Here is a 10,143-nt window from a genome sequence, read left to right as displayed (position 1 = left end):
AGAAAGGGGAACCCTCTTACACTGTTGGTGGGAATGCAAGTTGGTACAGCCACTTTGGAAAACAGTGTGGAGGTTCCTCAAAAATTTAAAAATAGAGCTACCCTATGACCCAGCAATTGCACTCCTGGGTATTTACCCCAAAGACACAGATGTAGTGAAAAGAAGGGCCATATGCACCCCAGTGTTCATAGCAGCAATGTCTGCAATAGCCAAACTGTGGAACGAGCCGAGATGCCCTTCAACAGATGAATGAATAAAGAGGATGTGGTCCATATATACAATAGAATATTACTCAGCCATCAGAAAGGATGAATACCCAACTTTTACATCAACATGGATGGGACTGGAGGAGATTATGCTAAGTGAAATAAGTCGAGCAGAGAAAGTCAATTATCATATGGTATCACTTATTTGTGGAACATAAGAAATAGCATGGAGGACATGAGGAGAAGGAAGGGAAAAATGAGGGGGGGGATTGGAGGGAGAGACTATGGACCTTGAGAAACAAACAGGGTTTTAGAGGGGAGGGGGGAGGAGGGGATTGGTTAGCCCGGTGATAGGTATTAAGGAGTGCACGTACTGCATGGAGCACTGGGTGTTATACGAAAACAATGGATCGTGGATCACCACATCAAAAACTAATGATGTATTGTATGGTGACTAACATAACATAATAAAATAAAAAAAAATAGAATTAACACCCCTATCCATTACACTTTATCTTCATTAAGACTTTTTAAAATTTATTTTTATTTTTTATTATGTTATGTTAGTCACCATACAATACATCATTAGTTTTTGATAAGGCTTCTTGAATGCTTGCTTGTATCATCACAATGGCTATAAAAACTTGAGGACAACTCAAGATTTATTTCTAATTTCAAAATCCCTCATCCATTTGTTAGATTTTCAAAGGCAAAGATTGCACTTTATTCATTTCAGAACTTTTGTCCCTTTAATGGATGGTAACTTTTATAAAGCAGAACCACAGCAAATGCTTATTAAAGTTCAAACATACTTTGCGTAATTCGGAGGTGCAGTACCTAAAGCAGATGGTGAACATTTTTATTAAGACAAATTTTAGAGTTTTAGGTTCACAGAAAAATTGAGGGGGAAAGTACAGAGATTTCTCATATCCCCCTGCCTCCACACATGCATAGCCTCCCCTATTATCAACATCTCCCACCAGAGTGGTACATTTGTTACAATTGATGAACCTACATTGACCTGTCACAATCACCCAAAGTCCATAGTTTACCTTAGGGTTCATCTTGGTTCTGTACATTCTGTGGGTTTGGATAAATGTGAAATGACATAAATCTATTACTATAATATCATACAGAGCATTTTCCTACAAATCCTTCATGTTCCACCTATTTATCTCCCCTCTTCCCATCAACTACTAGCAACCACTGATTTTTTTAACTGTCTCCATAGTTTTGCCTTTTCTAAAATGTCATATAGTTAGAATCACACAGTATAGTACCCTTTCCAGATTGGCTTCTTTCCCTTAGTAATATGCATTTAAGTTTTCTCCAGGTCTTTTCATGGCTTGATGGCTCATTTCTTTTTAGTGCTGAATAGTATTTTGTCATCTGGGTATACCAGAGTTATTGATACATTGACCTACCAAAGGACATCTTGGTTCCTTTCAAGTTTTGTCAATTATGAAAAAAGCTTCTATAAATATCATGTGCAGGTTTTTGTGTAGAGATGTTTCCAGCCCCTTTAGGTAAATACCAAAGAGTGGGGTTGCTGGATCATATGGGAAGAGCATATTTAGTTTTGTAAAAACCACCAAACTCTCTTCCAAAGTGGATGTACCATGTTGCATTCCCACTAGCAACGAATGAGAGTTCCTGTTATTCCACATCCTCGTCAACATTTGGTGGTGTCAGTGTTCTGGATTTTGGGTATTCTAATGGGTGTGTAGTAGTATCTCATTGTTTTTTTCAATTTGCATTTCCCTGATGGCATAGGATGTGGAGCACCTTTCCATATGCTTCTTTGTCACCTGCATACTTTTTTGATGAGGTGTCAACTTCATGGAAGTAACACAAATTCAATTCTGTCTGATTCCAAAGCCCATGCTACAATTTTTATGCTTAAATGACTTCTATTTGTAAACCAGAAATGACACAGGTGTCTAAGTCTGACTAAACCTAACACATGTAGGCATATTTTCTAAAATTAAAATATAAACGTTCCTCTGAATTAAGAAACATTAGGTTCAGAGCTGATTACCAGCACATTTTTGTTTCATATGGTTACCTAGTCAGCAGGTTTGAACCTAATTGGAAGCTAACCACTGGTTGTCTAAGGACAGGATTGGTGTGCAGTGCAGTGCAGAGGGCCAGGATGGATAGGATAACATCTGAGCATGAGGAAAATTTTGGGAATGATGAGTGTATGATTCCCTTCATATGACATGATGGAATAAGCAAGACATTAGGACAGAAAATAGATTAGTGATTGCCAGTGTTTGGTGATGGTTGGAGAGAATGACTACAAAGGGGTAAGATAGAATAAGTTTGGGTAATGGAACTGTCCTATACCTTGATTTCATGGTGAATAGTAATAGGATGTGACTTAGTACTGTATCTTAAAAAGAGTAATTGTTACTGTATATAAATTATATGTCAACAAAACATACATATATTCTTTAAAAATCTGAGATATAAGGCTAATGGAAGAGAAGGCCAAGCGTATTTATTAGTTACTGTGTTCTCCTTCTGTTAGTTTACCAGGGCTGCCATAACGAATTACCACAAATTCAATGATTTAAAACAACAGGAATTTATTCTCTTGTAGTTCTGGAGGCTAGAAGTCTGAAGTTCAGTTAGGTATCAGCTGGAATGTGCTCCCTCTGGATGCTCTAGGACACTAGTTTTAGAATTTAGGGCCCACCCTAATTTGGTATAACTTCATCTTAACCAATTACATCTATAAGGACCCTATTCCATATATGGTCACATTCTGTTGTTTCAGGTGGACATGAATTTGGGGGGGGACACTATTCAACCTACTACACCACTCATGGAGATGATATAGTTTTAATTATATTTTGGCATGGCAATTTTATGTAGATATTTCCAAGTATTTTTTTATACAATTATCTTGAGAAAAATTTGGATGGCTGAGATTCTTGTATCCAAATTGTGTATAACAAATTTTAAATTGATCAGGGATATGAACAAGAAAGCTAGGCTCAGCATCCAAATGAAGCAGGTGGGGCACATTTGGCGAAAGAAAAAATCTTCTATGCAGAAATTGCAAGAATATTTCAAGTAATGCTAGTCCTCTTTTTTTTTTTTAAAGATTTTATTTATTTGAGAGAGAGAATGAGACACAGAGAGAGAGCATGAGAGGGGGGAGGGTCAGAGGGAGAAGCAGACTCCCTGCTGAGCAGGGAGTCCAATGCGGGACTCGATCCCGGGACTCCAGGATCATGACCTGAGCCGAAGGCAGTCGCTTAACCAACTGAGCCACCCAGGCACCCCATGCTAGTCCTCTTTATGAAAATGTCAGAGGACCACTTTATATTTGGTTAGAATTTCTGTGTAGCTTTTGTCTAGAAGCAATAATTCCAGCAGTGCTGGTTCAAATGGTTTCCTCTGCCAATTTCCCCAAATCCCTTCTGGTTCTAGTACTCTGGTGAAATCCATGCAGGAAAAATAATTATGGTTACATAACCCATCCCTGAGTAATACAGATAAGCTTACTTTTTGATAAGAATATCAACATTTCCTTATATTCATCAAATAGTCACAGATTCATTTTGCCTAAAAATTCTGCCCTAATTCTTCACCTTTGGCCAATAGCATGAAGCAGAAGTGATACTCTGTCAATTCCCAGCTTGGGTTTCAAATGGTTACATGCTTCCCTTTGTCTCCTGGAACCAAGCTAAACAAATTGGGGCAAGCCTGCTGTATGATGAGAAACATACTGCCTATTCACCCCATCATCTTCATTGACAATCACTTCCCAGATATGTTAGTAAGGCCATCCTTGTCAAGCAGGCTCCCGCCAAGCTGCCCCCTGAGAATACGAATAAGTCCAACCAAGAACACCCAAGCCTGGCCCAGATCAGCAGAACTGCCCTACTTGCTCAAAGACATATAATCAAAAACAAATGTGTTAAGGCAGAGTTTTTACTGTGATTTGTTGGTAGTGATACATATTGATACAATTGGGGTAAGAAATATCTATAAGAATATAAAAGAATATTTGATGAGTCCCTGCTAGGTCAATATGCATCCATATTTTATTTTAGTAGAAGAGATATACTGGGGGTCATTAACAATTAATCAAATCAAACTTTTCATATTAATTCTTTCCTAAGCCAGTATACCTAATGGTCAGGCATTTGTTTTTCATTGTATATTTGTCATTTGATTTTTATTAAATTGAGATTCTGGAAAGTATTTAAGTTGAAAACATAGTATCAATTTGTTTTCTACTTTATTGTGCATTTTCTTTTATTGTTCAAAATATGACCACACAGAAAGGACTGAATGTTCACTCTGACAATATCCACCTGAAACATGCAATGAAGGCCATCAATATATCTCATTTAGTTTATGGAATGAAAAGGTTGTCATGAATGATAGAACCTACAATCTTTCATGAAATCAATTGTGTCTCTTTGATTTTCTTTTCTTTCTAATCATTTAGAGTGTTTGGCTAATTCTCTTTGCCTTTCACTGTACACCTGTAATCTCTCCAGTCAAAGAATATTATTGTGGTTGTGTTTATTTTCAAGCAATTTATTTGCATCTTTCAGTTCATGTCAAAATTGTAACATCTAAATTGTTTTCTATCTACCTTAATTCTAAAGGATTTTTTTTGCCACAAATTATGCCTTCCACCTACCTTCCTGAACAAAGCAGAACACAAAATTCACCAGCATTTTGAAGAAAAATCATTCATTTCATTGCAATTGTTAAGTCATTTCATGATAATAATTCTGGGAATAAAGCATAACCTCCTCTAGGTCTGCATGTGAAATAATTACCCCTGGGGAGCTGACCTTCTTTGCAGAATGGCATTTCATGATATTATTTATTAACAAGGGCTTTTCAGATATAAAATGAAGATGCACAATAATGGCAGATTGCTGATAGTGATACTATGAAGTCATACTAGTTTTCTTTTTTTTTAAATGCAGGAAATATGGAGGTTTCTGAGAAAATAAGATTGACATTGATATTCAAAGCCTTCACCCTGTGTTAGTAGTTCAAATCAAAGCCACACAATGCTTAAAGGTCAATTGCTCTTTGGCAATTATGGCTTGACAAATAGACTGACCTGTTCTGATTCCAGAAGTCCATGTATCTCTCTCATATTTGACATTAATTGGCCCTTCAGTGGCTTTACAGAGGCCAGTAGTTGAATAAATTTTGGAGAATGAGCTTCTTCTCTACCACAGATACTGTTCTTTGCTTTATTAGTAGACACAACTCAAACATGTTCTGCCTTATTACTATCAGCAAAGCATAAAAAGAATGAAACTTTCTGAGGTAAAGTAATGAAAATGGAGGACAACAACAATAAGAAAACCTCATTTTCAATCATGATCCTTCTAAGGTTATATCAATCACCTGCCTCAATTCTCCATAAAATTTATGGGAATACTTTCAAACCCTATTTGTTCTTCCTAAGATTAAGATCCTCTATTATAGGTCCTGTAAATTTCAACACCTTTCTTCCAATCTTATTTTTACAAAAAATAAAATAATCCAAGTATATCCTCAAGTCATTTTATTCTTTTTTGTCTTTCTGTGACAACTATCATCTCTAGCAATTTTAATTCTGCCATTGTAGTCCAGATATGGCTCTAGAAATGCAGATTAATTTGGGAGACTGGAAATGGAAATTTGGGGCAAAATTCCTCCTTTACTGATAGCAGTTCTATGAAGGGAACTTGAAAGATCCCCAAGGGTTGGTCTCAGTCCAGTTTTCCTACCCACAAGGCTGAGTCACCTTTGCTTGATCCAAGATGCTTTGTGTCAAAGTGTAACAGGTTTTGCTAAGGCACACTTATGAAGCTACATTACCTAATTACATGTCTCAGGCTACTGCCTTTAGAAAAAAAAGTGATACCTGTAACGTGGGATATGTTTGATCATTTCCCTTCCTTTCTCTAAAAGCTACCCGGTTATTTCTTGCCATACATTTATCATCTTTTTTCCCCTTCTGGCTACTGTTTTTTTGTTTTGTTTTGTTTTGTTTTTCTGATTATATTCAGCATCATGCTCTTATTTAAAAAGTGTTTTTTAAAGTTTTGTATCTTAAATGACTTTTCCTTAAAGTATTTTCTCTTAACTTTGAGTGTTTCTCTACCTTATTTAACATTCTATGAACATTTAAGAAACAGAAAACAAATGAAATGATAATTTAGGATGTTACTCTGAGGTGGAGCAGTTATATTATATGAATAAGAGAGTGAAATTTAGGTTGTTTGAGACAGTAGCAGGATAAATGTAATGATTAACAATCAAAAGTTATGACCTGGTGAAGATCTAGTAATAAAAATACATCCAGATGAAACAGAGTATGCTTAGAGTAACATAGGATATATGAAGTTCCGAATATAGTTTCTGAGAGTTACTCAACAAATGAGGCAAATGGGGAATTCAGAAGCTGAGACATAGAGGCATATAAAAGTTAATGCTTTTGGGCGCCTGGGTGGCTCAGTTGGTTAAGCGACTGCCTTCAGCTCAGGTCATGATCCTGGAGTCCCTGGATCGAGTCCCGCATCGGGCTCCCTGCTTGGCAGGGAGTCTGCTTCGTCCTCTGACCCTATCCCCTCTCATGTGTTCTCTCTCTCTCAAATAAATAAATAAAATCTTTAAAAAAAAAAGTTAATGCTTTCATTACATCTGATCCAACAGAGGAGAAAATATCCAACAGAAAGGGTAGAATGGGCTAATCTTCAGTAGGAAACTAGGAGTAAAAAAAGGGAGGTAAACTAGGAGTAAAGACACTGTTGTTAAAATTCCAGATCAATCACTTATTCTTTGTCCTGAAAAACTTTCATGTAAAAAAAATGCTAAAAAGATGGTGTTCTGGGTCTCTGTTGAATATCATTGTAACATTTGAATGAAAGTTTTATAGAATATGAACATATCAACCAAAGGAAGTCGGAGACATATAAATTCACACACATATATTTATATATGTTATATATAGAAATATATATGATATGTGAAGATATTTCCATATATATATTTAGAGGAGGGAGGGGAGAGGAAGGAAGGGGATAATAAATTCCTGTTGTCTTTTTTTTTAGTAAATATGTGCAATGTTGTAAACAATTGTGAAATATCTTCCACTACCCATTAGAGATTTACAACTTGAGGGAGGATAAATTATCATGTGCTTTGGCATGTATTTTGGGAATGTTTATACAAAATGTATAATCTGAATTGCACATTTCTTTCAAAAAATAGTAATTCATTTAAAAGTAGTACCTTGGCCTTCTTGATCCTACCTAAGGCACACCTAAAAGTAGAGTTTCTATATCTTAGCTGAAAGGTGGTATTCCTCTTTGTGTAACTCATTTAACAACTTAGAGTCAAATCTATGAAAGATTATAGAAAAACTGTACAAATTCACTTTATGGAGCTGGGTTAGAATTCCCAAATTTAATATGGTTCCTGTTTGTACTGCAGTTTGTGGTAATGTGTATCATAAATAAGATCAGTCTTTAGTTCAATTGAATTACCATTCTTAATTCTGCATCTTTCACCTATAATCTGCAAGCACTTCCTAGAATGGCCATTTACAGGTCACTCAATGCAGTTAAGGGAAGTCATAATTTGATACACAAATTAAAATACATCTAACTCCACATAAACCAATGATATTCAGCTTTTCAAATTCTCTCAAATGTAATATATCAGGTAATTTTTATTTTTATTTTTTATTATTTTAGCACAGAAGAATTTTGAAAATGAAGGTGTTCTTTCAGTTACTGTTGCTGCTATGGGTAGGAACTTACCCAAAGAACAATGCTATACTCAAGAATTCACAATGTTTTTCAAATATTTACGTTAGTAGACATGAAGAATACTCTTACTTAGTTGCTACTTTAAACATGTTAACAGAGGAACAGGACCATTTCAATACACTGATAGAATACAGAGCCTTACTTAACCCAATTAGCCAGTCATTCATATTTAGTAAGTGTTTAAATACATCTACTGTATCAAAAACACAGAATTAGATTCTGAGGGCATTAAGAGAGGATGAAAACACCATTTTTCTTTTATCCTTGCTTACGTAGAAAAACACTAGTTAATATATAAAAACACAACTTAACGATACCTATTTGTGATGGAAAAAATCACACCTCTGCCAATATCAACACAGCTGTTAGTTCGCTTGAACAAGAAACTTACCTTCTTTGTTTCCTCGATTACAATTCATTTGTCTTATAAGTCATTAAACTGTCTGGTTATAACTCCAAATATAACTTAATAAAATATGTTGGAAGAGAATTAAGGTATCCAAGTTACTTTTCCAAGTACAACTGTACTTGAGGGGACAATCAATCACATCCAGTTGTGGTATTCTTCATTCCAACAAAAGTCTGTGGCAGAGAAGCAAGATGGACAAATTAGCCTCTTGTTTTATGGAATAACACACTGGATGTGGAGTAGTTGACAAGCGCATGGGCTGTGTGTGCTTGTGTGTGTGTGCATGTCTGTACATGTGACATGTTTGAATTTTCTTTAAAATTAACAAGCTAGGTGCACCTGGGTGGCTCAGTTGTTGAGCATCTGCCTTCAGCTCAGGTCATGATCCCGGGGTCCTGGGATCGAGCCTTGCATCGGGCTCCCTGCTCCATGGGAGGCCTGCCTTTCCCTCTCCCACTCCCCCTGCTTATGTTCCCTCTCTCACTGTCTCTCTCTGTCAAAAAATAAATAAAATCTTTTAAAAATAAATAAATAAATAAATAAAATTAACAAGCTAGTCTTCTGATATCTTCAATGTATCTGTTTCTTCTTAGTCATCAAAAACATAGCTTTATCATAAATCCATTGAGCTTCAAGTCCAACTTCAACAGAATGTAAACCTTAAAAAAGACGACATTAGCATCACATATTTTAAAGCCAAAACTTTTCAGGAGGTGAGAGGTGAAGAGACAGAATAAACCTGGTAATTCTCACCCAGAGATAGAACTGCTCAGTGACCTTAATACTAAAAGAGGTCTCTGGGTGGAAGAAAGGATTAGAACTCATCTTTGCAATTTCACTTGACTGACACATCTGTCAGTGTCTTTTATGATCCAGGTGACCCACCTTGACAGAAAGCCCAACTCTATTTCCAGGATCTAATGAACAGCTGCTATGTTGTACTTCTAAAGTTAGCAGCACTCTTACCTTTAATATTGTGGGTTAAACAGGACAGAAGCAAGTGTTGGATGAGGCTACGGTTTTTGTTTTGTCACCAAGGGTGATCTTATTACTTGTGTTTCAGCTGTTGGAAGAAAAACTTAAAAATGATTTTTAAACTTTTCATAGTTTGCCTGTAACTTTGACCCTACAGGATGAGAAACGGCTGCAATATTGTTCAAAATTATTGTCATTTGACAATTTCTGCCAAAATAGCAAAGATTCTAAATGTCTCTGTCTGCCCTTGATGTGGATAAATCTGCAGGCTTTTATTCCCACAGGAAACAATTCCAAAGAAATTTGATCATATTTAATATTTTAAGACTAATTAATTACAGTAGGATTTAGGTTATAGCTGGTAGTTAGAGTGATTGATACAGAAGTTCATTCTCTACAAAGGGCTGGATAAGTTTTTTTCTGTGCAAATTGAAGATACAGCAAAATAATTCTACTTCAGGTACATTTTTATTTCTCTTGAGGCAGCTATTGTAGCAGATGAAGCTTACATCATGACCAACCCTTTGGCTAAAGATAAAACTCTTTTTAGTAGACATGCTACATAGGTATTATTTAGCTCTTTTTTTTTCTCTTCTATCATTTTCCATTTCAAAGATTGTCCTTAACTCCCAGAAAACTGTATATCACTGTCTTCTCTACTACAGTGGTTCTCCAACTAAGCTGTGGGGAAGTCATTTGATTCTTTTCTCTTGAAATGAACTTGAAAAATCAGCTCAACTGGACTGAG

The sequence above is a fragment of the Leptonychotes weddellii genome, chromosome 9 (assembly GCF_054177405.1).
Source record: "Leptonychotes weddellii isolate Sample4059 chromosome 9, ASM5417740v2, whole genome shotgun sequence".
Lineage (NCBI taxonomy): Eukaryota > Metazoa > Chordata > Mammalia > Carnivora > Phocidae > Leptonychotes > Leptonychotes weddellii.
This window is presented reverse-complemented; position numbering follows the sequence as displayed.